At 47.3% G+C, this 25,563-nt stretch overlaps 26 non-coding genes across 26 annotated transcripts; all 26 read left to right on the forward strand.

Moving 5' to 3' along the window:
• The first annotated feature begins 849 nt into the window (after positions 1 to 849).
• On the forward strand, positions 850 to 932 carry trnal-aag (transfer RNA leucine (anticodon AAG)). Its single transcript has one exon. It is a non-coding gene; the product is annotated as a tRNA-Leu (tRNA).
• An 863-nt stretch (positions 933 to 1,795) lies between these two features.
• On the forward strand, positions 1,796 to 1,877 carry trnal-aag (transfer RNA leucine (anticodon AAG)). Its single transcript has one exon. It is a non-coding gene; the product is annotated as a tRNA-Leu (tRNA).
• A 395-nt stretch (positions 1,878 to 2,272) lies between these two features.
• Positions 2,273 to 2,354, forward strand: trnal-aag (transfer RNA leucine (anticodon AAG)). The gene has a single exon. It is a non-coding gene; the product is annotated as a tRNA-Leu (tRNA).
• An 863-nt stretch (positions 2,355 to 3,217) lies between these two features.
• trnal-aag (transfer RNA leucine (anticodon AAG)) lies at positions 3,218 to 3,299 on the forward strand. The gene has a single exon. It is a non-coding gene; the product is annotated as a tRNA-Leu (tRNA).
• Positions 3,300 to 5,585: 2,286 nt separating this feature from the next.
• trnal-aag (transfer RNA leucine (anticodon AAG)) lies at positions 5,586 to 5,667 on the forward strand. Its single transcript has one exon. It is a non-coding gene; the product is annotated as a tRNA-Leu (tRNA).
• Positions 5,668 to 6,535: 868 nt separating this feature from the next.
• Positions 6,536 to 6,617, forward strand: trnal-aag (transfer RNA leucine (anticodon AAG)). The gene has a single exon. It is a non-coding gene; the product is annotated as a tRNA-Leu (tRNA).
• An 863-nt stretch (positions 6,618 to 7,480) lies between these two features.
• Positions 7,481 to 7,562, forward strand: trnal-aag (transfer RNA leucine (anticodon AAG)). Its single transcript has one exon. It is a non-coding gene; the product is annotated as a tRNA-Leu (tRNA).
• Positions 7,563 to 7,957: 395 nt separating this feature from the next.
• trnal-aag (transfer RNA leucine (anticodon AAG)) lies at positions 7,958 to 8,039 on the forward strand. Its single transcript has one exon. It is a non-coding gene; the product is annotated as a tRNA-Leu (tRNA).
• Positions 8,040 to 8,902: 863 nt separating this feature from the next.
• Positions 8,903 to 8,984, forward strand: trnal-aag (transfer RNA leucine (anticodon AAG)). The gene has a single exon. It is a non-coding gene; the product is annotated as a tRNA-Leu (tRNA).
• Positions 8,985 to 11,270: 2,286 nt separating this feature from the next.
• trnal-aag (transfer RNA leucine (anticodon AAG)) lies at positions 11,271 to 11,352 on the forward strand. Its single transcript has one exon. It is a non-coding gene; the product is annotated as a tRNA-Leu (tRNA).
• Positions 11,353 to 12,220: 868 nt separating this feature from the next.
• trnal-aag (transfer RNA leucine (anticodon AAG)) lies at positions 12,221 to 12,302 on the forward strand. Its single transcript has one exon. It is a non-coding gene; the product is annotated as a tRNA-Leu (tRNA).
• An 863-nt stretch (positions 12,303 to 13,165) lies between these two features.
• trnal-aag (transfer RNA leucine (anticodon AAG)) lies at positions 13,166 to 13,247 on the forward strand. The gene has a single exon. It is a non-coding gene; the product is annotated as a tRNA-Leu (tRNA).
• A 395-nt stretch (positions 13,248 to 13,642) lies between these two features.
• On the forward strand, positions 13,643 to 13,724 carry trnal-aag (transfer RNA leucine (anticodon AAG)). Its single transcript has one exon. It is a non-coding gene; the product is annotated as a tRNA-Leu (tRNA).
• A 392-nt stretch (positions 13,725 to 14,116) lies between these two features.
• On the forward strand, positions 14,117 to 14,198 carry trnal-aag (transfer RNA leucine (anticodon AAG)). Its single transcript has one exon. It is a non-coding gene; the product is annotated as a tRNA-Leu (tRNA).
• Positions 14,199 to 14,593: 395 nt separating this feature from the next.
• trnal-aag (transfer RNA leucine (anticodon AAG)) lies at positions 14,594 to 14,676 on the forward strand. The gene has a single exon. It is a non-coding gene; the product is annotated as a tRNA-Leu (tRNA).
• Positions 14,677 to 15,072: 396 nt separating this feature from the next.
• Positions 15,073 to 15,154, forward strand: trnal-aag (transfer RNA leucine (anticodon AAG)). Its single transcript has one exon. It is a non-coding gene; the product is annotated as a tRNA-Leu (tRNA).
• A 397-nt stretch (positions 15,155 to 15,551) lies between these two features.
• trnal-aag (transfer RNA leucine (anticodon AAG)) lies at positions 15,552 to 15,633 on the forward strand. Its single transcript has one exon. It is a non-coding gene; the product is annotated as a tRNA-Leu (tRNA).
• Positions 15,634 to 16,024: 391 nt separating this feature from the next.
• Positions 16,025 to 16,106, forward strand: trnal-aag (transfer RNA leucine (anticodon AAG)). The gene has a single exon. It is a non-coding gene; the product is annotated as a tRNA-Leu (tRNA).
• A 1,641-nt stretch (positions 16,107 to 17,747) lies between these two features.
• On the forward strand, positions 17,748 to 17,829 carry trnal-aag (transfer RNA leucine (anticodon AAG)). Its single transcript has one exon. It is a non-coding gene; the product is annotated as a tRNA-Leu (tRNA).
• A 1,814-nt stretch (positions 17,830 to 19,643) lies between these two features.
• Positions 19,644 to 19,725, forward strand: trnal-aag (transfer RNA leucine (anticodon AAG)). Its single transcript has one exon. It is a non-coding gene; the product is annotated as a tRNA-Leu (tRNA).
• An 869-nt stretch (positions 19,726 to 20,594) lies between these two features.
• On the forward strand, positions 20,595 to 20,676 carry trnal-aag (transfer RNA leucine (anticodon AAG)). The gene has a single exon. It is a non-coding gene; the product is annotated as a tRNA-Leu (tRNA).
• Positions 20,677 to 21,538: 862 nt separating this feature from the next.
• trnal-aag (transfer RNA leucine (anticodon AAG)) lies at positions 21,539 to 21,620 on the forward strand. Its single transcript has one exon. It is a non-coding gene; the product is annotated as a tRNA-Leu (tRNA).
• Positions 21,621 to 22,489: 869 nt separating this feature from the next.
• trnal-aag (transfer RNA leucine (anticodon AAG)) lies at positions 22,490 to 22,571 on the forward strand. Its single transcript has one exon. It is a non-coding gene; the product is annotated as a tRNA-Leu (tRNA).
• Positions 22,572 to 23,434: 863 nt separating this feature from the next.
• trnal-aag (transfer RNA leucine (anticodon AAG)) lies at positions 23,435 to 23,516 on the forward strand. Its single transcript has one exon. It is a non-coding gene; the product is annotated as a tRNA-Leu (tRNA).
• Positions 23,517 to 23,906: 390 nt separating this feature from the next.
• trnal-aag (transfer RNA leucine (anticodon AAG)) lies at positions 23,907 to 23,988 on the forward strand. The gene has a single exon. It is a non-coding gene; the product is annotated as a tRNA-Leu (tRNA).
• Positions 23,989 to 25,335: 1,347 nt separating this feature from the next.
• trnal-aag (transfer RNA leucine (anticodon AAG)) lies at positions 25,336 to 25,417 on the forward strand. Its single transcript has one exon. It is a non-coding gene; the product is annotated as a tRNA-Leu (tRNA).
• The last annotated feature ends 146 nt before the right edge of the window (positions 25,418 to 25,563 follow it).

The raw sequence follows: 25,563 nt of genomic DNA on the forward strand, positions 1-25,563 counted from the left end.
TGCTGTGGCTGCGCAAAGTGATGCTGCATGAACGTCCAAATTCAGCCGCTTTTACATTCCTTGCTTTTTTGCCAAGTCGGTGCTGAAAGCCTGTCACGGCCTCTGCTCCTTTCTTACAGATGCAACGTGTTGAAGCAGGGAAACCAATAGTTTACAATCACAGTGAAGTTACTTCAAAACAGGAAAATCACTTGAATAAAATAACATTGGAAAGCATTTAGTAGGCAAAATAATGGAAACAGACAGTTTTACTCATTGAAAAGGGCTTAGTGTGGTAGCGTTGCCTCTATTTCCGGAAGGTGGAAGGCGAAAAAAGGAATGGAAAGAAACTTTTCCACCGGTCGTAGCCAGCCGGAGAGCGTAGGCACACAGGGTAGCATGGCCGAGCGGTCCAAGGCGCTGGATTAAGGCTCCAGTCTCTTTGGGGGCGTAGGTTCGAATCCCACCGCTGCAGGTAGATAATTTTGGAAGACTGCTTTGGCTGCGCAAAGTGATGCTGCATGAATGTCCAAATTCAGCCGCTTTTACATTCCTTGCTTTCTAGCCAAGTCGGTGCTGAAAGCCTGTCACAGCCTCTGCTCCTTTCTTACAGATGCACCGTGTTGAAGCAGGGACACCAATAGTTTACAATCACAGTGAAGTTACTTCAAAACAGGAAAATCACTTGAATAAAATAAAATAACATTGGAAAGCATTTAGTAGGCAAAAGGATGGAAACAGCCAGATTTACTCATTGAAAAGGGCTTAGTGTGGTAGCGTTGCTTCTACTTCCGGAAAGTGGAAGGCGAAAAAAGGTATGGAAAGAAACTTTTCCACTGGTCGTTGCGAGCCGGAGAGCGTAGGCACACAGGTTAGCATGGCCGAGCGGTCCAAGGCGCTGGATTAAGGCTCCAGTCTCTTCGGGGGCATGGGTTCGAATCCCACTGCTGCCAGTACATCTTTTTGGAAGACTGCTGTGGCTGCGCAAAGTGATGCTGCATGAACGTCCAAATTCAGCCACTTTTACATGCCTTGCTTTTTAGCCAAGTCGGTGCTGAAAGCCTGTCACGGCCTCTGCTCCTTTCTTACAGATGCACCGTGTTGAAGCAGGGACACCAATAGTTTACAATCACAGTGAAGTTACTTCAAAACAGGAAAATCACTTGAATAAAATAACAGTGGAAAGCAATTAGTAGGCAAAAGGATGGAAACAGCCAGATTTACTCATTGAAAAGGGCTTAGTGTGGTAGCGTTGCTTCTATTTCCGGAAGGTGTAAGGCGAAAAAAGGAATGGAAAGAAACTTTTCCACCGGTCGTAGTGAGCCGGAGAGCGTAGCCACACAGTGTAGCAAGGCCGAGCGGTCCAAGTCGCTGGATTAAGGCTCCAGTCTCTTCGGGGGCGTGGGTTCGAATCCCACTGCTGCCAGTACATCTTTTGGAAGACTGCTGTGGCTGCGCAAAGTGATGCTGCATGAACGTCCAAATTCAGCCGCTTTTACATTCCTTGCTTTTTTGCCAAGTCGGTGCTGAAAGCCTGTCACGGCCTCTGCTCCTTTCTTACAGATGCACCGTGTTGAAGCAGGGAAACCAATAGTTTACAATCACAGTGAAGTTACTTCAAAACAGGGAAATCACTTGAATAAAATAACAGTGGAAAGCAATTAGTAGGCAAAAGGATGGAAACAGCCAGATTTACTCATTGAAAAGGGCTTAGTGTGGTAGCGTTGCTTCTACTTCCGGAAGGTGGAAGGCGAAAAAAGGAATGGAAAGAAACTTTTCCACCGGTCGTAGCGAGCCGGAGAGCATAGGCACACAGGGTAGCATGGCCGAGCGGTCCAAGGCGCTGGATTAAGGCTCCAGTCTCTTCGGGGGCGTGGGTTCGAATCCCACTGCTGCCAGTACATCTTTTTAGAAGACTGCTGTGGCTGCGCAAAGTGATGCTGCATGAATGTCCAAATCAGCCGCTTTTACATTCTTTGCTTTTTAGCCAAGTCGGTGCTGAAAGCCTGTCACAGCCTCTGCTCCTTTTTTACAGATGCACCGTGTTGAAGCAGGGACACCAATAATTTACAATCACAGTAAAGTTACTTCAAAACAGGAAAATCACTTGAATAAAATAAAAAAATATTGGAAAGCATTTAGTAGGCAAAAGGATGGAAACAGCCAGATTTACTCATTGAAAAGGGCTTAGTGTGGTAGCGTTGCTTCTACTTCCGGAAGGTGGAAGGCGAAAAAAGGAATGGAAAGAATTTTTTCCACCGGTGGTAGCGACCCGGAGAGCGTAGGCACACAGGGTAGCATGGCCGAGCGGTCCAAGGCGCTGGATTAAGGCTCCAGTCTCTTCGGGGGCGTGGGTTCGAATCCCACTGCTGCCAGTACATCTTTTTAGAAGACTGCTGTGGCTGCGCAAAGTGATGCTGCATGAATGTCCAAATTCAGCCGCTTTCACATTCCTTGCTTTTTAGCCAAGTCGGTGCTGAAAGCCTGTCACGGCCTCTGCTCCTTTCTTACAGATGCACCGTGTTAAAGCAGGGACACCAATAGTTTACAATCACAGTGAAGTTACTTCAAAACAGGAAAATCACTTGAATAAAATAACAGTGGAAAGCAATTAGTAGGCAAAAGGATGGAAACAGCCAGATTTACTCATTGAAAAGGGCTTAGTGTGGTAGCGTTGCTTCTACTTCCGGAAGGTGGAAGGCGAAAAAAGGAATGGAAAGAAACTTTTCCACCGGTCGTAGCGAGCTGGAGAGCGTAGGTACACAGGGTAGCGTGGCCGAGCGGTCCAAGGCGCTGGATTAAGGCGCCAGTCTCTTCGGGGGCGTGGGTTCGAATCTCACCACTGCCAGTACATCTTTTGGAAGACTGCTGTGGCTGCGCAAAGTGATGCTGCATGAACGTCCAATTTCAGCCGCTTTTACATTCCTTGCTTTTTAGCCAAGTATTTGCTGAAAGCCTGTCACGGCCTCTGCTCCTTTCTTACAGATGCACCGTGTTGAAGCAGGGACACCAATAGTTTACAATCACAGTGAAGTTACTTCAAAACAGGGAAATCACTTGAATAAAATAACAGTGGAAAGCAATTAGTAGGCAAAAGGATGGAAACAGCCAGATTTACTCATTGAAAAGGGCTTAGTGTGGTAGCGTTGCTTCTTCTTCCGGAAGGTGGAAGGCGAAAAAAGGAATGGAAAGAAACTTCTCCACCGGTCGTAGTGAGCCAGAGAGCATAGGCACACAAGGTAGCATGGCCGAGCGGTCCAAGGCGCTGGATTAAGGCTCCAGTCTCTTCGGGGGCGTGGGTTCGAATCCCACTGCTGCCAGTACATCTTTTTGGAAGACTGCTGTGGCTGCGCAAAGTGATGCTGCATGAACGTCCAAATTCAGCCGCTTTTACATTCCTTGCTTTTTAGCCAAGTCGGTGCTGAAAGCCTGTCACTGCCTCTGCTCCTTTCTTACAGATGCACCGTGTTGAAGCAGGGACACCAATAGTTTACAATCACAGTGAAGTTACTTCAAAACAGGGAAATCACTTGAATAAAATAACAGTGGAAAGCAATTAGTAGGCAAAAGGATGGAAACAGCCAGATTTACTCATTGAAAAGGGCTTAGTGTGGTAGCGTTGCTTCTACTTCCGGAAGGTGGAAGGCGAAAAAAGGAATGGAAAGAAACTTTTCCACCGGTCGTAGCCAGCCGGACAGTGTAGTCACACAGGGTAGCATGGCCGAGCGGTCCAAGGTGCTGGATTAAGGCTCCAGTCTCTTCGGGGGCGTGGGTTCGAATCCCACCACTGCCAGTACATCTTTTGGAAGACTGCTGTGGCTGCGCAAAGTGATGCTGCATGAACGTCCAAATTCAGCCGCTTTAACATTCCTTGCTTTTTAGCCAAGTCGGTGCTGAAAGCCTGTCACGGCCTCTGCTCCTTTCTTCGGATGCACCGTGTTGAAGCAGGGACACCAATAGTTTACAATCACAGTGAAGTTACTTCAAAACAGGGAAATCACTTGAATAAAATAACAGTGGAAAGCAATTAGTAGGCAAAAGGATGGAAACAGCCAGATTTACTCATTGAAAAGGGCTTAGTGTGGTAGCGTTGCTTCTACTTCCGGAAGGTGGAAGGCGAAAAAAGGAATGGAAAGAAACTTTTCCACCGGTCATAGCGAGCCGGAGAGCGTAGACACACAGGCTAGCATGGCCGAGCGGTCCAAGGCGCTGGATTAAGGCTCCAGTCTCTTTGGGGCCGTCGGTTCGAATCCCACTGCCACCAGTACATCTTTTTGGAAGACTGCTGTGGCTGCACAAAGTGATGCTGCATGAACGTCTAAATTCAGCCGCTTTTACATTCCTTGCTTTTTAGCCAAGTCGGTGCTGAAAGCCTGTCACGGCCTCTGCTCCTTTCTTACAGATGCACCGTGTTGAAGCAGGGACACCAATAGTTTACAATCACAGTGAAGTTACTTCAAAACAGGGAAATCACTTGAATAAAATAACTGTGGAAAGCAATTAGTAGGCAAAAGGATGGAAACAGCCAGATTTACTCATTGAAAAGGGCTTAGTGTGGTAGCGTTGCTTCTACTTCCGGAAGGTGGAAGGCGAAAAAAGGAATGGAAAGAAACTTTTCCACCAGTCGTAGCCAGCCGGAGAGTGAAGGCACACAGGGTAGCATGGCCGAGCGGTCCAAGGCGCTGGATTAAGGCTCCAGTCTATTAGGGGGCGTGGGTTCTAATCCCACTGCTGCCAGTACATCTTTTTGGAAGACTGTTGTGGCTGCGCAAAGTGATGCTGCATGAACGTCCAAATTCAGCCACTTTTACATTCCTTGCTTTTTAGCCAAGTCGGTGCTGAAAGCCTGTCATGGCCTCTGCTCCTTTCTTACAGATGCACCGTGTTGAAGCAGGGACACCAATAGTTTACAATCACAATGAAGTTACTTCAAAACAGGAAAATCACTTGAATAAAATAAAATAACATTGGAAAGCATTTAGTAGGCAAAAGGATGGAAACAGCCAGATTTACTCATTGAAAAGGGCTTAGAGTGGTAGCATTGCTTCTACTTCCGGAAGGTGGAAGGCGAAAAAAGTAATGGAAAGAAACTTTTCCACCGGTCGTAGCAAGCCGGAGAGCATAGGCACACAGGTTAGCATGGCCGAGCGGTCCAAGGTGCTGGATTAAGGCTCCAGTCTCTTTGGGGGTGTAGGTTTGAATCCCACCGCTGCAGGTAGATAATTTTGGAAGACTGCTGTGGCTGCGCAAAGTGATGCTGCATGAATGTCCAAATTCAGCCGCTTTTACATTCCTTGCTTTCTAGCCAAGTCGGTGCTGAAAGCCTGTCACAGCCTCTGCTCCTTTCTTACAGATGCACCGTGTTGAAGCAGGGACACCATTAGTTTACAATCACAGTGAAGTTACTTCAAAACAGGAAAATCACTTGAATAAAATAACAGTGGAAAGCAATTAGTAGGCAAAAGGATGGAAACAGCCAGATTTACTCATTGAAAAGGGCTTAGTGTGGTAGCGTTGCTTCTACTTCCGGAAGGTGGAAGGCGAAAAAAGGAATGGAAAGAAACTTTTCCACCGGTCGTAGCGAGCCGGAGAGCGTAGGTACACAGGGTAGCGTGGCCGAGCGGTCCAAGGCGCTGGATTAAGGCTCCAGTCTCTTCGGGGGCGTGGGTTCGAATCCCACCGCTGCCAGTGCATCTTTTGGAAGACTGCTGTGGCTGCGCAAAGTGATGCTGCATGAACGTCCAAATTCAGCCGCTTTTACATTCCTTGCTTTTTAGCCAAGTCGGTGCTGAAAGCCTGTCACGGCCTCTGCTCCTTTCTTACAGATGCATTGTGTTGAAGCAGGGACACCAATAGTTTACAATCACAGTGAAGTTACTTCAAAACAGGAAAATCACTTGAATAAAATAAAAGTGGAAAGCATTTAGTAGGCAAAAGGATGGAAACAGCCAGATTTACTCATTGAAAAGGGCTTAGTGTGGTAGCGTTGCCTCTATTTCCGGAAGGTGGAAGGCGAAAAAAGGAATGGAAAGAAACTTTTCCACCGGTCGTAGCCAGCCGGAGAGCGTAGGCACACAGGGTAGCATGGCCGAGCGGTCCAAGGCGCTGGATTAAGGCTCCAGTCTCTTTGGGGGCGTAGGTTCGAATCCCACCGCTGCAGGTAGATAATTTTGGAAGACTGCTTTGGCTGCGCAAAGTGATGCTGCATGAATGTCCAAATTCAGCCGCTTTTACATTCCTTGCTTTCTAGCCAAGTCGGTGCTGAAAGCCTGTCACAGCCTCTGCTCCTTTCTTACAGATGCACCGTGTTGAAGCAGGGACACCAATAGTTTACAATCACAGTGAAGTTACTTCAAAACAGGAAAATCACTTGAATAAAATAAAATAACATTGGAAAGCATTTAGTAGGCAAAAGGATGGAAACAGCCAGATTTACTCATTGAAAAGGGCTTAGTGTGGTAGCGTTGCTTCTACTTCCGGAAAGTGGAAGGCGAAAAAAGGTATGGAAAGAAACTTTTCCACTGGTCGTTGCGAGCCGGAGAGCGTAGGCACAAAGGGTAGCATGGCCGAGCGGTCCAAGGCGCTGGATTAAGGCTCCAGTCTCTTCGGGGGCATGGGTTCGAATCCCACTGCTGCCAGTACATCTTTTTGGAAGACTGCTGTGGCTGCGCAAAGTGATGCTGCATGAACGTCCAAATTCAGCCACTTTTACATGCCTTGCTTTTTAGCCAAGTCGGTGCTGAAAGCCTGTCACGGCCTCTGCTCCTTTCTTACAGATGCACCGTGTTGAAGCAGGGACACCAATAGTTTACAATCACAGTGAAGTTACTTCAAAACAGGAAAATCACTTGAATAAAATAACAGTGGAAAGCAATTAGTAGGCAAAAGGATGGAAACAGCCAGATTTACTCATTGAAAAGGGCTTAGTGTGGTAGCGTTGCTTCTATTTCCGGAAGGTGTAAGGCGAAAAAAGGAATGGAAAGAAACTTTTCCACCGGTCGTAGTGAGCCGGAGAGCGTAGCCACACAGTGTAGCAAGGCCGAGCGGTCCAAGTCGCTGGATTAAGGCTCCAGTCTCTTCGGGGGCGTGGGTTCGAATCCCACTGCTGCCAGTACATCTTTTGGAAGACTGCTGTGGCTGCGCAAAGTGATGCTGCATGAACGTCCAAATTCAGCCGCTTTTACATTCCTTGCTTTTTTGCCAAGTCGGTGCTGAAAGCCTGTCACGGCCTCTGCTCCTTTCTTACAGATGCACCGTGTTGAAGCAGGGAAACCAATAGTTTACAATCACAGTGAAGTTACTTCAAAACAGGGAAATCACTTGAATAAAATAACAGTGGAAAGCAATTAGTAGGCAAAAGGATGGAAACAGCCAGATTTACTCATTGAAAAGGGCTTAGTGTGGTAGCGTTGCTTCTACTTCCGGAAGGTGGAAGGCGAAAAAAGGAATGGAAAGAAACTTTTCCACCGGTCGTAGCGAGCCGGAGAGCATAGGCACACAGGGTAGCATGGCCGAGCGGTCCAAGGCGCTGGATTAAGGCTCCAGTCTCTTCGGGGGCGTGGGTTCGAATCCCACTGCTGCCAGTACATCTTTTTAGAAGACTGCTGTGGCTGCGCAAAGTGATGCTGCATGAATGTCCAAATCAGCCGCTTTTACATTCTTTGCTTTTTAGCCAAGTCGGTGCTGAAAGCCTGTCACAGCCTCTGCTCCTTTTTTACAGATGCACCGTGTTGAAGCAGGGACACCAATAATTTACAATCACAGTAAAGTTACTTCAAAACAGGAAAATCACTTGAATAAAATAAAAAAATATTGGAAAGCATTTAGTAGGCAAAAGGATGGAAACAGCCAGATTTACTCATTGAAAAGGGCTTAGTGTGGTAGCGTTGCTTCTACTTCCGGAAGGTGGAAGGCGAAAAAAGGAATGGAAAGAATTTTTTCCACCGGTGGTAGCGACCCGGAGAGCGTAGGCACACAGGGTAGCATGGCCGAGCGGTCCAAGGCGCTGGATTAAGGCTCCAGTCTCTTCGGGGGTGTGGGTTCGAATCCCACTGCTGCCAGTACATCTTTTTAGAAGACTGCTGTGGCTGCGCAAAGTGATGCTGCATGAATGTCCAAATTCAGCCGCTTTCACATTCCTTGCTTTTTAGCCAAGTCGGTGCTGAAAGCCTGTCACGGCCTCTGCTCCTTTCTTACAGATGCACCGTGTTAAAGCAGGGACACCAATAGTTTACAATCACAGTGAAGTTACTTCAAAACAGGAAAATCACTTGAATAAAATAACAGTGGAAAGCAATTAGTAGGCAAAAGGATGGAAACAGCCAGATTTACTCATTGAAAAGGGCTTAGTGTGGTAGCGTTGCTTCTACTTCCGGAAGGTGGAAGGCGAAAAAAGGAATGGAAAGAAACTTTTCCACCGGTCGTAGCGAGCTGGAGAGCGTAGGTACACAGGGTAGCGTGGCCGAGCGGTCCAAGGCGCTGGATTAAGGCGCCAGTCTCTTCGGGGGCGTGGGTTCGAATCTCACCACTGCCAGTACATCTTTTGGAAGACTGCTGTGGCTGCGCAAAGTGATGCTGCATGAACGTCCAATTTCAGCCGCTTTTACATTCCTTGCTTTTTAGCCAAGTATTTGCTGAAAGCCTGTCACGGCCTCTGCTCCTTTCTTACAGATGCACCGTGTTGAAGCAGGGACACCAATAGTTTACAATCACAGTGAAGTTACTTCAAAACAGGGAAATCACTTGAATAAAATAACAGTGGAAAGCAATTAGTAGGCAAAAGGATGGAAACAGCCAGATTTACTCATTGAAAAGAGCTTAGTGTGGTAGCGTTGCTTCTTCTTCCGGAAGGTGGAAGGCGAAAAAAGGAATGGAAAGAAACTTCTCCACCGGTCGTAGTGAGCCAGAGAGCATAGGCACACAAGGTAGCATGGCCGAGCGGTCCAAGGCGCTGGATTAAGGCTCCAGTCTCTTCGGGGGCGTGGGTTCGAATCCCACTGCTGCCAGTACATCTTTTTGGAAGACTGCTGTGGCTGCGCAAAGTGATGCTGCATGAACGTCCAAATTCAGCCGCTTTTACATTCCTTGCTTTTTAGCCAAGTCGGTGCTGAAAGCCTGTCACTGCCTCTGCTCCTTTCTTACAGATGCACCGTGTTGAAGCAGGGACACCAATAGTTTACAATCACAGTGAAGTTACTTCAAAACAGGGAAATCACTTGAATAAAATAACAGTGGAAAGCAATTAGTAGGCAAAAGGATGGAAACAGCCAGATTTACTCATTGAAAAGGGCTTAGTGTGGTAGCGTTGCTTCTACTTCCGGAAGGTGGAAGGCGAAAAAAGGAATGGAAAGAAACTTTTCCACCGGTCGTAGCCAGCCGGACAGTGTAGTCACACAGGGTAGCATGGCCGAGCGGTCCAAGGTGCTGGATTAAGGCTCCAGTCTCTTCGGGGGCGTGGGTTCGAATCCCACCACTGCCAGTACATCTTTTGGAAGACTGCTGTGGCTGCGCAAAGTGATGCTGCATGAACGTCCAAATTCAGCCGCTTTAACATTCCTTGCTTTTTAGCCAAGTCGGTGCTGAAAGCCTGTCACGGCCTCTGCTCCTTTCTTCGGATGCACCGTGTTGAAGCAGGGACACCAATAGTTTACAATCACAGTGAAGTTACTTCAAAACAGGGAAATCACTTGAATAAAATAACAGTGGAAAGCAATTAGTAGGCAAAAGGATGGAAACAGCCAGATTTACTCATTGAAAAGGGCTTAGTGTGGTAGCGTTGCTTCTACTTCCGGAAGGTGGAAGGCGAAAAAAGGAATGGAAAGAAACTTTTCCACCGGTCATAGCGAGCCGGAGAGCGTAGACACACAGGCTAGCATGGCCGAGCGGTCCAAGGCGCTGGATTAAGGCTCCAGTCTCTTTGGGGCCGTCGGTTCGAATCCCACTGCCACCAGTACATCTTTTTGGAAGACTGCTGTGGCTGCACAAAGTGATGCTGCATGAACGTCCAAATTCAGCCGCTTTTACATTCCTTGCTTTTTAGCCAAGTCGGTGCTGAAAGCCTGTCACGGCCTCTGCTCCTTTCTTACAGATGCACCGTGTTGAAGCAGGGACACCAATAGTTTACAATCACAGTGAAGTTACTTCAAAACAGGGAAATCACTTGAATAAAATAACTGTGGAAAGCAATTAGTAGGCAAAAGGATGGAAACAGCCAGATTTACTCATTGAAAAGGGCTTAGTGTGGTAGCGTTGCTTCTACTTCCGGAAGGTGGAAGGCGAAAAAAGGAATGGAAAGAAACTTTTCCACCAGTCGTAGCCAGCCGGAGAGTGAAGGCACACAGGGTAGCATGGCCGAGCGGTCCAAGGCGCTGGATTAAGGCTCCAGTCTATTAGGGGGCGTGGGTTCTAATCCCACTGCTGCCAGTACATCTTTTTGGAAGACTGTTGTGGCTGCGCAAAGTGATGCTGCATGAACGTCCAAATTCAGCCACTTTTACATTCCTTGCTTTTTAGCCAAGTCGGTGCTGAAAGCCTGTCATGGCCTCTGCTCCTTTCTTACAGATGCACCGTGTTGAAGCAGGGACACCAATAGTTTACAATCACAATGAAGTTACTTCAAAACAGGAAAATCACTTGAATAAAATAAAATAACATTGGAAAGCATTTAGTAGGCAAAAGGATGGAAACAGCCAGATTTACTCATTGAAAAGGGCTTAGAGTGGTAGCATTGCTTCTACTTCCGGAAGGTGGAAGGCGAAAAAAGTAATGGAAAGAAACTTTTCCACCGGTCGTAGCAAGCCGGAGAGCATAGGCACACAGGTTAGCATGGCCGAGCGGTCCAAGGTGCTGGATTAAGGCTCCAGTCTCTTTGGGGGTGTAGGTTTGAATCCCACCGCTGCAGGTAGATAATTTTGGAAGACTGCTGTGGCTGCGCAAAGTGATGCTGCATGAATGTCCAAATTCAGCCGCTTTTACATTCCTTGCTTTCTAGCCAAGTCGGTGCTGAAAGCCTGTCACAGCCTCTGCTCCTTTCTTACAGATGCACCGTGTTGAAGCAGGGACACCATTAGTTTACAATCACAGTGAAGTTACTTCAAAACAGGAAAATCACTTGAATAAAATAACAGTGGAAAGCAATTAGTAGGCAAAAGGATGGAAACAGCCAGATTTACTCATTGAAAAGGGCTTAGTGTGGTAGCGTTGCTTCTACTTCCGGAAGGTGGAAGGCGAAAAAAGGAATGGAAAGAAACTTTTCCACCGGTCGTAGCGAGCCGGAGAGCGTAGGTACACAGGGTAGCGTGGCCGAGCGGTCCAAGGCGCTGGATTAAGGCTCCAGTCTCTTCGGGGGCGTGGGTTCGAATCCCACCGCTGCCAGTGCATCTTTTGGAAGACTGCTGTGGCTGCGCAAAGTGATGCTGCATGAACGTCCAAATTCAGCCGCTTTTACATTCCTTGCTTTTTAGCCAAGTCGGTGCTGAAAGCCTGTCACGGCCTCTGCTCCTTTCTTACAGATGCATTGTGTTGAAGCAGGGACACCAATAGTTTACAATCACAGTGAAGTTACTTCAAAACAGGAAAATCACTTGAATAAAATAAAAGTGGAAAGCATTTAGTAGGCAAAAGGATGGAAACAGCCAGATTTACTCATTGAAAAGGGCTTAGTGTGGTAGCGTTGCCTCTATTTCCGGAAGGTGGAAGGCGAAAAAAGGAATGGAAAGAAACTTTTCCACCGGTCGTAGCCAGCCGGAGAGCGTAGGCACACAGGGTAGCATGGCCGAGCGGTCCAAGGCGCTGGATTAAGGCTCCAGTCTCTTTGGGGGCGTAGGTTCGAATCCCACCGCTGCAGGTAGATAATTTTGGAAGACTGCTTTGGCTGCGCAAAGTGATGCTGCATGAATGTCCAAATTCAGCCGCTTTTACATTCCTTGCTTTCTAGCCAAGTCGGTGCTGAAAGCCTGTCACAGCCTCTGCTCCTTTCTTACAGATGCACCGTGTTGAAGCAGGGACACCAATAGTTTACAATCACAGTGAAGTTACTTCAAAACAGGAAAATCACTTGAATAAAATAAAATAACATTGGAAAGCATTTAGTAGGCAAAAGGATGGAAACAGCCAGATTTACTCATTGAAAAGGGCTTAGTGTGGTAGCGTTGCTTCTACTTCCGGAAAGTGGAAGGCGAAAAAAGGTATGGAAAGAAACTTTTCCACTGGTCGTTGCGAGCCGGAGAGCGTAGGCACACAGGGTAGCATGGCCGAGCGGTCCAAGGCGCTGGATTAAGGCTCCAGTCTCTTCGGGGGCATGGGTTCGAATCCCACTGCTGCCAGTACATCTTTTTGGAAGACTGCTGTGGCTGCGCAAAGTGATGCTGCATGAACGTCCAAATTCAGCCACTTTTACATGCCTTGCTTTTTAGCCAAGTCGGTGCTGAAAGCCTGTCACGGCCTCTGCTCCTTTCTTACAGATGCACCGTGTTGAAGCAGGGACACCAATAGTTTACAATCACAGTGAAGTTACTTCAAAACAGGAAAATCACTTGAATAAAATAACAGTGGAAAGCAATTAGTAGGCAAAAGGATGGAAACAGCCAGATTTACTCATTGAAAAGGGCTTAGTGTGGTAGCGTTGCTTCTATTTCCGGAAGGTGTAAGGCGAAAAAAGGAATGGAAAGAAACTTTTCCACCGGTCGTAGTGAGCCGGAGAGCGTAGCCACACAGTGTAGCAAGGCCGAGCGGTCCAAGTCGCTGGATTAAGGCTCCAGTCTCTTCGGGGGCGTGGGTTCGAATCCCACTGCTCCCAGTACATCTTTTGGAAGACTGCTGATGCTGCGCAAAGTGATGCTGCATGAACGTCCAAATTCAGCCGCTTTTACATTCCTTGCTTTTTTGCCAAGTCGGTGCTGAAAGCCTGTCACGGCCTCTGCTCCTTTCTTACAGATGCACCGTGTTGAAGCAGGGAAACCAATAGTTTACAATCACAGTGAAGTTACTTCAAAACAGGGAAATCACTTGAATAAAATAACAGTGGAAAGCAATTAGTAGGCAAAAGGATGGAAACAGCCAGATTTACTCATTGAAAAGGGCTTAGTGTGGTAGCGTTGCTTCTACTTCCGGAAGGTGGAAGGCGAAAAAAGGAATGGAAAGAAACTTTTCCACCGGTCGTAGCGAGCCGGAGAGCATAGGCACACAGGGTAGCATGGCCGAGCGGTCCAAGGCGCTGGATTAAGGCTCCAGTCTCTTCGGGGGTGTGGGTTCGAATCCCACTGCTGCCAGTACATCTTTTTAGAAGACTGCTGTGGCTGCGCAAAGTGATGCTGCATGAATGTCCAAATCAGCCGCTTTTACATTCTTTGCTTTTTAGCCAAGTCGGTGCTGAAAGCCTGTCACAGCCTCTGCTCCTTTTTTACAGATGCACCGTGTTGAAGCAGGGACACCAATAATTTACAATCACAGTAAAGTTACTTCAAAACAGGAAAATCACTTGAATAAAATAAAAAAATATTGGAAAGCATTTAGTAGGCAAAAGGATGGAAACAGCCAGATTTACTCATTGAAAAGGGCTTAGTGTGGTAGCGTTGCTTCTACTTCCGGAAGGTGGAAGGCGAAAAAAGGAATGGAAAGAATTTTTTCCACCGGTGGTAGCGACCCGGAGAGCGTAGGCACACAGGGTAGCATGGCCGAGCGGTCCAAGGCGCTGGATTAAGGCTCCAGTCTCTTCGGGGGCGTGGGTTCGAATCCCACTGCTGCCAGTACATCTTTTTAGAAGACTGCTGTGGCTGCGCAATAGTGATGCTGCATGAACGTCCAAATTCAGCCGCTTTTACATTCCTTGCTTTTTAGCCAAGTCGGTGCTGAAAGCCTGTCACGGCCTCTGCTCCTTTCTTACAGATGCACCGTGTTGAAGCAGGGACACCAATAGTTTACAATCACAGTGAAGTTACTTCAAAACAGGGAAATCACTTGAATAAAATAACAGTGGAAAGCAATTAGTAGGCAAAAGGATGGAAACAGCCAGATTTACTCATTGAAAAGGGCTTAGTGTGGTAGCGTTGCTTCTACTTCCGGAAGGTGGAAGGCGAAAAAAGGAATGGAAAGAAACTTTTCCACCGGTCGTAGCCAGCCGGACAGTGTAGTCACACAGGGTAGCATGGCCGAGCGGTCCAAGGCGCTGGATTAAGGCTCCAGTCTCTTTGGGGGCGTGGGTTCGAATCCCACTGCTGCCAGTACATCTTTTTGGAAGACTGCTGTGGCTGCGCAAAGTGATGCTGCATGAACGTCCAAATTCAGCCACTTTTACATTCCTTGCTTTTTAGCCAATTCGGTGCTGAAAGCCTGTCATGGCCTCTGCTCCTTTCTTACAGATGCACCGTGTTGAAGCAGGGACACCAATAGTTTACAATCACAGTGAAGTTACTTCAAAACAGGAAAATACCTTGAATAAAATAAAATAACATTGGAAAGCATTTAGTAGGCAAAAGGATGGAAACAGCCAGATTTACTCATTGAAAAGGGCTTAGTGTGGTAGCGTTGCTTCTACTTCCGGAAGGTGGAAGGCGAAAAAAGTAATGGAAAGAAAGTTTTCCACCGGTCGTAGCGAGCCGGAGAGCATAGGCACACAGGTTAGCATGGCCGAGCGGTCCAAGGCGCTGGATTAAGGCTCCAGTCTCTTCGGGGGCGTGGGTTCGAATCCCACTGTTGCCAGTACATCTTTTTGGAAGACTGCTGTGGCTGCGCAAAGTGATGCTGCATGAACGTCCAAAATCAGCCGCTTTTACATTCTTTGCTTTTTAGCCAAGTCGGTGCTGAAAGCCTGTCACGGCCTCTGCTCCTTTCTTACAGATGCACCGTGTTGAAGCAGGGGCACCAATAGTTTACAATCACAGTGAAGTTACTTCAAAACAGGAAAATCACTTGAATAAAATAAAATAACATTGGAAAGCATTTAGTAGGCAAAAGGATGGAAACAGCCAGATTTACTCATTGAAAAGGGCTTAGTGTGGTAGCGTTGCTTCTACTTCCGGAAGGTGGAAGGCGAAAAAAGGAATGGAAAGAAACTTTTCCACCGGTGGTAGCGAGCCGGAGAGCGTAGGCACACAGGGTAGCATGGCCGAGCGGTCCAAGGCGCTGGATTAAGGCTCCAGTCTCTTCGGGGACGTGGGTTCGAATCCCACTGCTGCCAGTACTTCTTTTTAGAAGACTGCTGTGGCTTCGCAATAGTGATGCTGCATGAACGTCCAAATTAAGCCGCTTTTACATTCCTTGCTTTTTAGCCAAGTCGGTGCTGAAAGCCTGTCACAGCCTCTGCTCCTTTTTTACAGATGCACCGTGTTGAAGCAGGGACACCAATAATTTACAATCACAGTGAAGTTACTTCAAAACAGGAAAATCACTTGAATAAAATAAAATAATATTGGAAAGCATTTAGTAGGCAAAAGGATGGAAACAGCCAGATTTACTCATTGAAAAGGGCTTAGTGTGGTAGCGTTGCTTCTACTTCAGGAAGGTGGAAGGCGAAAAAAGGAATGGAAAGAAACTTTTCCACCGGTGGTATCGAGCCGGAGAGCGTAAGCACACAGGGTAGCATGGCCGAGCGGTCCAAGGCGCTGGATTAAGGCTCCAGTCTCTTCGGGGGCGTGGGTTCGAATCCCACTGCTGCCAGTACATCTTTTTAGAAGACTGCTGTGGCTGTGCAAAGTGATGCTGCATGAACGTCCAAATTCAGCCGCTTTCACATTCCTTGCTTTTTAGCCAAGTCGGTGCTGAAAGCCTGTCACGGCCTCTGCTCCTTTCTTACAGATGCACCGTGTTGAAGCAGGGACACCAATAGATTACAATCACAGTGAAGTTACTTCAAAACAGGGAAATCACTTGAATAAAATAACAGTGGAAAGCAATTAGTAGGCAAAAGGATGGAAACAGCCAGATTTACTCATTGAAAAGGGCTTAGTGTGGTAGCGTTGCTTCTACTTCCGGAAGGTGGAAGGCGAAAAAAGTAATGGAAAGAAACTTTTCCACCGGTCGTAGCCAGCCAGAGAGTGTAGTCACACAGGGTAGCATGGCCGAGCGGTCCAAGGCGCTGGATTAAGGCTCCAGTCTCTTCGGGGGCGTGGGTTCGAATCCCACTGCTGCCAGTACATCTTTTTGGAAGACTGCTGTGGCTGCGCAAAGTGATGCTGCATGGACGTCCAAATTCAGCCACTTTTACATTCCTTGCTTTTTAGCCAAGTCGGTGCTGAAAGCCTGTCATGGCCTCTGCTCCTTTCTTACAGATGCACCGTGTTGAAGCAGGGACGCCAATAGTTTACAATCACAGTGAAGTTACTTCAAAACAGGAAAATCACTTGAATAAAATAAAATAACATTGGAAAGCATTTAGTAGGCAAAAGGATGGAAACAGCCAGATTTACTCATTGAAAAGGGCTTAGTGTGGTAGCGTTGCTTCTACTTCCGGAAGGTGGAAGGCGAAAGTTTTTCTTTTTGGAAGACTGCTGTGGCTGCGCAAAGTGATGCTGCATGAACGTCCAAATTCAGCCGCTTTTACATTCCTTGCTTTTTAGCCAAGTCGGTGCTGAAAGCCTGTCACGGCCTCTACTCCTTTCTTCCAGATGCACCGTGTTGAAGCAGGGACACCAATAGTTTACAATCACAGTGAAGTTACTTCAAAACAGGAAAATCACTTGAATAAAATAAAAGTGGAAAGCAATTAGTAGGCAAAAGGATGGAAACAGCCAGATTTACTCATTGAAAAGGGCTTAGTGTGGTAGCGTTGCTTCTACTTCCGGAAGGTGGAAGGCGAAAAAAGAAATGGAAAGAAACTTTTCCACCGGGCGTAGCGAGCCGGAGAGCGTAGGCACACAGGGTAGCAAGGCCGAGCGGTCCAAGTCGCTGGATTAAGGCTCCAGTCTCTTCGGGGGCGTGGGTTCGAATCCCAACGCTGCCAGTACATCTTTTGGAAGACTGCTGTGGCTGCGCAAAGTGATGCTGCATGAACGTCCAAATTCAGCCGCTTTTACATTCCTTGCTTTTTTGCCAAGTCGGTGCTGAAAGCCTGTCACGGCCTCTGCTCCTTTCTTACAGATGCAACGTGTTGAAGCAGGGACACCAATAGTTTACAATCACAGTGAAGTTACTTCAAAACAGGAAAATCACTTGAATAAAATAACATTGGAAAGCATTTAGTAGGCAAAATAATGGAAACAGACAGTTTTACTCATTGAAAAGGGCTTAGTGTGGTAGCGTTGCCTCTATTTCAGGAAGGTGGAAGGCGAAAAAAGGAATGGAAAGAAACCTTTTCACCGGTCGTAGCGAGCCGGAGAGCGCATGCACAAGGGGTAGCGTGGCCGAGTGGTCCAAGGCGCTAGATTAAGGCTCCAGTCTCTTCGGGGGCGTGGTTTCGAATCCACCTGCTGCCAGTACATCTTTTGGAAGACTGCTGTGGCTGCGCAATGTGATGCTGCATGAACGTCCAAATTCAGCCGCTTTTACATTCCTTGCTTTTTTGCCAAGTCGGTGCTGAAAGCCTGTCACGGCCTCTGCTCCTTTCTTACAGATGCACCGTGTTGAAGCAGGGACATCAATAGTTTACAATCACTTGAATAAAATAACAGTGGGAAGCAATTAGTAGGCAAAAGGATGGAAACAGCCAGATTTACTCATTGAAAAGGGCTTAGTGTGGTAGCGTTGCTTCTACTTCCGGAAGGTGGAAGGCGAAAAAAGGAATGGAAAGAAACTTTTCCACCGGTCGTAGCCAGCCGGAGAGTGTAGACACACAGGGTAGCATGGCCGAGCGGTCCAAGGCGCTGGATTAAGGCTCCAGTCTCTTTGGGGGTGTGGGTTCGAATCCCACTGCTGCCAGTACATCTTTTTGGAAGACTGTTGTGGCTGCGCAAAGTGATGCTGCATGAACGTCCAAATTCAGCCACTTTTACATTCCTTGCTTTTTAGCCAAGTCGGTGCTGAAAGCCTGTCATGGCCTCTGCTCCTTTCTTACAGATGCACCGTGTTGAAGCAGGGACACCAATAGTTTACAATCACAATGAAGTTACTTCAAAACAGGAAAATCACTTGAATAAAATAAAATAACATTGGAAAGCATTTAGTAGGCAAAAGGATGGAAACAGCCAGATTTACTCATTGAAAAGGGCTTAGAGTGGTAGCATTGCTTCTACTTCCGGAAGGTGGAAGGCGAAAAAAGTAATGGAAATAAACTTTTCCACCGGTCGTAGCAAGCCGGAGAGCATAGGCACACAGGTTAGCATGGCCGAGCGGTCCAAGGCGCTGGATTAAGGCTCCAGTCTCTTCGGGGGTGTAGGTTTGAATCCCACCGCTGCAGTTAGATAATTTTAGAAGACTGCTGTGGCTGCGCAAAGTAATGCTGCATGAACGTCCAAATTCAGCCGCTTTTACATTCCTTGCTTTTTTGCCAAGTCGGTGCTGAAAGCCTGTCACGGCCTCTGCTCCTTTCTTACAGATGCAACGTGTTGAAGCAGGGACACCAATAGTTTACAATCACAGTGAAGTTACTTCAAAACAGGAAAATCACTTGAATAAAATAACATTGGAAAGCATTTAGTAGGCAAAATAATGGAAACAGACAGTTTTACTCATTGAAAAGGGCTTAGTGTGGTAGCGTTGCCTCTATTTCAGGAAGGTGGAAGGCGAAAAAAGGAATGGAAAGAAACTTTTCCACCGGTCGTAGCCAGCCGGAGAGCGTAGGCACACAGGGTAGCATGGCCGAGCGGTCCAAGGCGCTGGATTAAGGCTCCAGTCTCTTTGGGGGCGTAGGTTCGAATCCCACTGCTGCAGGTAGATAATTTTGGAAGACTGCTTTGGCTGCGCAAAGTGATGCTGCATGAACGTCCAAATTCAGCCGCTTTAACATTCCTTGCTTTTTAGCCAAGTCGGTGCTGAAAGCCTGTCACGGCCTCTGCTCCTTTCTTCGGATGCACCGTGTTGAAGCAGGGACACCAATAGTTTACAATCACAGTGAAGTTACTTCAAAACAGAGAAATCACTTGAATAAAATAACAGTGGAAAGCAATTAGTAGGCAAAAGGATGGAAACAGCCAGATTTACTCATTGAAAAGGGCTTAGTGTGGTAGCGTTGCTTCTACTTCCGGAAGAAGGAAGGCGAAAAAAGGAATGGAAAGAAACTTTTCCACCGGTCATAGCGAGCCGGAGAGCGTAGACACACAGGCTAGCATGGCCGAGCGGTCCAAGGCGCTGGATTAAGGCTCCAGTCTCTTCGGGGCCGTCGGTTCGAATCCCACTGCCACCAGTACATCTTTTTGGAAGACTGCTGTGGCTGCACAAAGTGATGCTGCATGAACGTCCAAATTCAGCCGCTTTTACATTCCTTGCTTTTTAGCCAAGTCGGTGCTGAAAGCCTGTCACGGCCTCTGCTCCTTTCTTACAGATGCACCGTGTTGAAGCAGGGACACCAATAGTTTACAATCACAGTGAAGTTACTTCAAAACAGGGAAATCACTTGAATAAAATAACTGTGGAAAGCAATTAGTAGGCAAAAGGATGGAAACAGCCAGATTTACTCATTGAAAAGGGCTTAGTGTGGTAGCGTTGCTTCTACTTCCGGAAGGTGGAAGGCGAAAAAAGGAATGGAAAGAAACTTTTCCACCAGTCGTAGCCAGCCGGAGAGTGTAGGCACACAGGGTAGCATGGCCGAGCGGTCCAAGGCGCTGGATTAAGGCTCCAGTCTCTTTGGGGGCGTGGGTTCGAATCCCACTGCTGCCAGTACATCTTTTTGGAAGACTGTTGTGGCTGCGCAAAGTGATGCTGCATGAACGTCCAAATTCAGCCACTTTTACATTCCTTGCTTTTTAGCCAAGTCGGTGCTGAAAGGCTGTCACGGCCTCTGCTCCTTTCTTACAGATGCACCGTGTTGAAGCAGGGACACCAATAGTTTACAATCACAATGAAGTTACTTCAAAACAGGAAAATCACTTGAATAAAATAAAATAACATTGGAAAGCATTTAGTAGGCAAAAGGATGGAAACAGCCAGATTTACTCATTGAAAAGGGCTTAGAGTGGTAGCATTGCTTCTACTTCCGGAAGGTGGAAGGCGAAAAAAGTAATGGAAAGAAACTTTTCCACCGGTCGTAGCAAGCCGGAGAGCATAGGCACACAGGTTAGCATGGCCGAGCGGTCCAAGGCGCTGGATTAAGGCTCCAGTCTCTTCGGGGGTGTAGGTTTGAATCCCACCGCTGCAGGTAGATAATTTTGGAAGACTGCTGTGGCTGCGCAAAGTGATGCTGCATGAATGTCCAAATTCAGCCGCTTTTACATTCCTTGCTTTCTAGCCAAGTCGGTGCTGAAAGCCTGTCACAGCCTCTGCTCCTTTCTTACAGATGCACCGTGTTGAAGCAGGGACACCAATAGTTTACAATCACAGTGAAGTTACTTCAAAACAGGAAAATCACTTGAATAAAATAACAGTGGAAAGCAATTAGTAGGCAAAAGGATGGAAACAGCCAGATTTACTCATTGAAAAGGGCTTAGTGTGGTAGCGTTGCTTCTACTTCCGGAAGGTGGAAGGCGAAAAAAGGAATGGAAAGAAACTTTTCCACCGGTCGTAGCGAGCCGGAGAGCGTAGGTACACAGGGTAGCGTGGCCGAGCGGTCCAAGGCGCTGGATTAAGGCTCCAGTCTCTTCGGGGGCGTGGGTTCGAATCCCACCGCTGCCAGTGCATCTTTTGGAAGACTGCTGTGGCTGCGCAAAGTGATGCTGCATGAACGTCCAAATTCAGCCGCTTTTACATTCCTTGCTTTTTAGCCAAGTCGGTGCTGAAAGCCTGTCACGGCCTCTGCTCCTTTCTTACAGATGCACCGTGTTGAAGCAGGGACACCAATAGTTTACAATCACAGTGAAGTTACTTCAAAACAGGAAAATCACTTGAATAAAATAAAAGTGGAAAGCAATTAGTAGGCAAAAGGATGGAAACAGCCAGATTTACTCATTGAAAAGGGCTTAGTGTGGTAGCGTTGCTTCTACTTCCGGAAGGTGGAAGGCGAAAAAAGAAATGGAAAGAAACTTTTCCACCGGGCGTAGCGAGCCGGAGAGCGTAGGCACACAGGGTAGCAAGGCCAAGCGGTCCAAGGCGCTGGATTAAGGCTCCAGTCTCTTCGGGGGCGTGGGTTCGAATCCCACCGCAGCCAGTACATCTTTTGGAAGACTGCTGTGGCTGCGCAAAGTGATGCTGCATGAACGTCCAAATTCAGCCGCTTTTACATTCCTTGCTTTTTTGCCAAGTCGGTGCTGAAAGCCTGTCACGGCCTCTGCTCCTTTCTTACAGATGCAACGTGTTGAAGCAAGGAAACCAATAGTTTACAATCACAGTGAAGTTACTTCAAAACAGGAAAATCACTTGAATAAAATAACATTGGAAAGCATTTAGTAGGCAAAAGGATGGAAACAGCCAGATTTACTCATTAAAAAGGGCTTAGTGTGTTAGCGTTGCTTCTACTTCCGGAAGGTGGAAGGCGAAAAAAGGAATGGAAAGAGACTTTTCCACCGGTCGTAGCGAGCTGGAGAGCATAGGTACACAGGGTAGCGTGGCCGAGCGGTCCAAGGCGCTGGATTAAGGCTCCAGTCTCTTTGGGGGTGTGGGTTCGAATCCCACTGCTGCCAGTACATCTTTTTGGAAGACTGCTGTGGCTGCGCAAAGTGATGCTGCATGAACGTCCAAATTCAGCCACTTTTACATTCCTTGCTTTTTAGCCAAGTTGGTGCTGAAAGCCTGTCACGGCCTCTGCTCCTTTCTTACAGATGCACCGTGTTGAAGCAGGGACACCAATAGTTTACAATCACAGTGAAGTTACTTCAAAACAGGGAAATCACTTGAATAAAATAACAGTGGAAAGCAATTAGTAGGCAAAAGGATGGAAACAGCCAGATTTACTCATTGAAAAGGGCTTAGTGTGGTAGCGTTGCTTCTACTTCCGGAAGGTGGAAGGCGAAAAAAGGAATGGAAAGAAACTTTTCCACCGCTCATAGCGAGCCGGAGAGCGTAGGCACACAGGCTAGCATGGCCGAGCGGTCCAAGGCGCTGGATTAAGGCTCCGGTCTCTTCGGGGCCGTCGGTTCGAATCCCACTGCCACCAGTACATCTTTTTGGAAGACTGCTGTGGCTGCGCAAAGTGATGCTGCATGAACGTCCAAATTCAGCCGCTTTTACATTCCTTGCTTTTTAGCCAAGTCGGTGCTGAAAGCCTGTCACGGCCTCTGCTCCTTTCTTACAGATGCACCGAGTTGAAGCAGGGACACCAATAGTTTACAATCACAGTGAAGTTACTTCAAAACAGGAAAATCACTTGAATAAAATAAAATAACATTGGAAAGCATTTAGTAGGCAAAAGGATGGAAACAGCCAGATTTACTCATTGAAAAGGGCTTAGTGTGGTAGCGTTGCTTCTACTTCCGGAAGGTGGAAGGCGAAAAAAGGAATGGAAAGAAACTTTTCCACCGGTCGTAACGAGCCGGAGAGCATAGGCACACAGGGTAGCATGGCCGAGAGGTCCAAGGCGCTGGATTAAGGCTCCAGTCTCTTTGGGGGCGTGGGTTCGAATCCCACTGCTGCCAGTACATCTTTTTGGAAGACTGCTGTGGCTGCGCAAAGTGATGCTGCATGAACGTCCAAATTCAGCCACTTTTACATTCCTTGCTTTTTAGCCAAGTTGGTGCTGAAAGCCTGTCACGGCCTCTGCTCCTTTCTTACAGATGCACCGTGTTGAAGCAGGGACACCAATAGTTTACAATCACAGTGAAGTTACTTCAAAACAGGAAAATCACTTGAATAAAATAACAGTGGAAAGCAATTAGTAGGCAAAAGGATGGAAACAGCCAGATTTACTCATTGAAAAGGGCTTAGTGTGGTAGCGTTGCTTCTACTTCCGGAAGGTGTAAGGCGAAAAAAGGAATGGAAAGAAACTTTTCCACCGGTAGTAGCGAGCCGGAGAGCGTAGCCACACAGGGTAGCAAGGCCGAGCGGTCCAAGGCGCAGGATTAAGGCTCCAGTCTCTTCGGGGGCGTGGGTTCGAATCCCACTGCTGCCAGTACATCTTTTGGAAGACTGCTGTGGCTGCGCAAAGTGATACTGCATGAACGTCCAAATTCAGCCGCTTTTACATTCCTTGCTTTTTTGCCAAGTCGGTGCTGAAAGCCTGTCACTGCCTCCGCTCCTTTCTTACAGATGCACCGTGTTGAAGCAGGGACACCAATAGTTTACAATCACAGTGAAGTTACTTCAAAACAGGGAAATCACTTGAATAAAATAACAGTGGAAAGCAATTAGTAGGCAAAAGGATGGAAACAGCCAGATTTACTCATTGAAAAGGGCTTAGTGTGGTAGCGTTGCTTCTACTTCCGGAAGGTGGAAGGCGAAAAAAGGAATGGAAAGAAACTTTTCCACCGGTCGTAGCGAGCCGGAGAGCGTAGCCACACAGGGTAGCAAGGCCGAGCGGTCCAAGGCGCTGGATTAAGGCTCCAGTCTCATCGGGGGCGTGGGTTCGAATCCCACTGCTGCCAGTATATCTTTTGGAAGACTGCTGTGGCTGCGCAAAGTGATGCTGCATGAACGTCCAAATTCAGCCGCTTTTACATTCCTTGCTTTTTTGCCAAGTCGGTGCTGAAAGCCTGTCACGGCCTCTGCTCCTTTCTTACAGATGCACCGTGTTGAAGCAGGGACACCAATAGTTTACAATCACAGTGAAGTTACTTCAAAACAGGAAAATCACTTGAATAAAATAACAGTGGAAAGCAATTAGTAGGCAAAAGGATGGAAACAGCCAGATTTACTCATTGAAAAGGGCTTAGTGTGGTAGCGTTGCTTCTACTTCCGGAAGGTGGAAGGCGAAAAAAGGAATGGAAAGAAACTTTTCCACCGGTCGTAGCCAGCCGGAGAGTGTAGGCACACAGGGTAGCATGGCCGAGCGGTCCAAGGCGCTGGATTAAGGCTCCAGTCTCTTTGGGGGCGTGGGTTCGAATCCCACTGCTGCCAGTACATCTTTTTGGAAGACTGTTGTGGCTGCGCAAAGTGATGCTGCATGAACGTCCAAATTCAGCCACTTTTACATTCCTTGCTTTTTAGCCAAGTCGGTGCTGAAAGCCTGTCATGGCCTCTGCTCCTTTCTTACAGATGCACCGTGTTGAAGCAGGGACACCAATAGTTTACAATCACAGTGAAGTTACTTCAAAACAGGAAAATCACTTGAATAAAATTAAATAACATTGGAAAGCATTTAGTAGGCAAAAGGATGGAAACAGCCAGATTTACTCATTGAAAAGGGCTTAGTGTGGTAGCGTTGCTTCTACTTCCGGAAGGTGGAAGGCGAAAAAAGTAACGGAAAGAAACTTTTCCACCGGTCGTAGCGAGCCGGAGAGCATAGGCATACAGGTTAGCATGGCCGAGTGGTCCAAGGCGCTGGATTAAGGCTCCAGTCTCTTCTGTGGCGTGGGTTCGAATCCCATTGTTGCCAGTACATCTTTTTGGAAGACTGCTGTGGCTGCGCAATGTGATGATGCATGAACGTCCAAATTCAGCCGCTTTTACATTCCTTGCTTTTTAGCCAAGTCGGTGCTGAAAGCCTGTCATGGCCTCTGCTCCTTTCTTACAGATGCACCGTGTTGAAGCAGGGACACCAATAGTTTACAATCACAGTGAAGTTACTTCAAAACAGGAAAATCACTTGAATACAATAAAATAACATTGGAAAGCATTTAGTAGGCAAAAGGATGGAAACAGCCAGATTTACTCATTGAAAAGGGCTTAGTGTGGTAGCGTTGCTTCTACTTCCGGAAGGTGGAAGGCGAAAAAAGGAATGGAAAGAAACTTTTCCACCGGTCATAGTGAGCCGGAGAGCGTAGGCACCCAAGCTAGCATGGCCGAGCGGTCCAAGGCGCTGGATTAAGGCTCCAGTCTCTTCGGGGCCGTCGGTTCGAATCCCACTGCAACCAGTACATCTTTTTGGAAGACTGCTGTGGCTGCACAAAGTGATGCTGCATGAACGTCCAAATTCATCCGCTTTTACATTCCTTGCTTTTTAGCCAAGTCGGTGCTGAAAGCCTGTCACGGCCTCTGCTCCTTTCTTACAGATGCACCGTGTTGAAGCAGGGACACCAATAGTTTACAATCACAGTGAAGTTACTTCAAAACAGGGAAATCACTTGAATAAAATAACAGTGGAAAGCAATTAGTAGGCAAAAGGATGGAAACAGCCAGATTTACTCATTGAAAAGGGCTTAGTGTGGTAGCGTTGCTTCTACTTCCGGAAGGTGGAAGGCGAAAAAAGGAATGGAAAGAAACTTTTCCACCGGTCGTAGCCAGCCGGAGAGTGTAGGCACACAAGGTAGCATGGCCGAGCGGTCCAAGGCGCTGGATTAAGGCTCCAGTCTCTTTGGGGGCGTGGGTTCGAATCCCACTGCTGCCAGTACATCTTTTTGGAAGACTGTTGTGGCTGCGCAAAGTGATGCTGCATGAACGTCCAAATTCAGCCACTTTTACATTCCTTGCTTTTTAGCCAAGTCGGTGCTGAAAGCCTGTCATGGCCTCTGCTCCTTTCTTACAGATGCACCG

Source organism: Carassius carassius, chromosome 1 (genome assembly GCF_963082965.1).
Source record: "Carassius carassius chromosome 1, fCarCar2.1, whole genome shotgun sequence".
NCBI lineage: Eukaryota > Metazoa > Chordata > Actinopteri > Cypriniformes > Cyprinidae > Carassius > Carassius carassius.